This window comes from Pygoscelis adeliae, unplaced genomic scaffold (assembly GCF_000699105.1).
Source record: "Pygoscelis adeliae isolate BGI_AS28 unplaced genomic scaffold, ASM69910v1 Scaffold121, whole genome shotgun sequence".
NCBI lineage: Eukaryota > Metazoa > Chordata > Aves > Sphenisciformes > Spheniscidae > Pygoscelis > Pygoscelis adeliae.
The window spans coordinates 4455897-4456222 of NW_008824359.1; positions in this window are offsets into that span (position 1 = coordinate 4455897).

The following is a 326-nucleotide window of genomic DNA, read 5'->3' on the forward strand; positions in this document are numbered from 1 at the left end:
GGTTCATCTTGAGTGCCATCATGCGGCACGTACAGGACAACCAGGTGATCGGGCCCAGTCATCATGGGTTCATGAAAGGCAGGTCCTGCTTGACTAACCTGATCTCCTTCTATGACAAGGTGACCCGCCTAGTGGACGAGGGAAAGGCTGTGGATGTGGTCTACCTGGACTTCAGTAAGGCCTTTGACACCGTCTCCCACCGCATTCTCCTAGAGACGCTGGCGGCTCACGGCTTAGACAGGTGTACTCGGCGCTGGGTCAAAAACTGGCTGGACGGCCGGGCCCCGAGAGTTGTGGTGAATGGAGTTCAATCCAGGTGGCGGCCC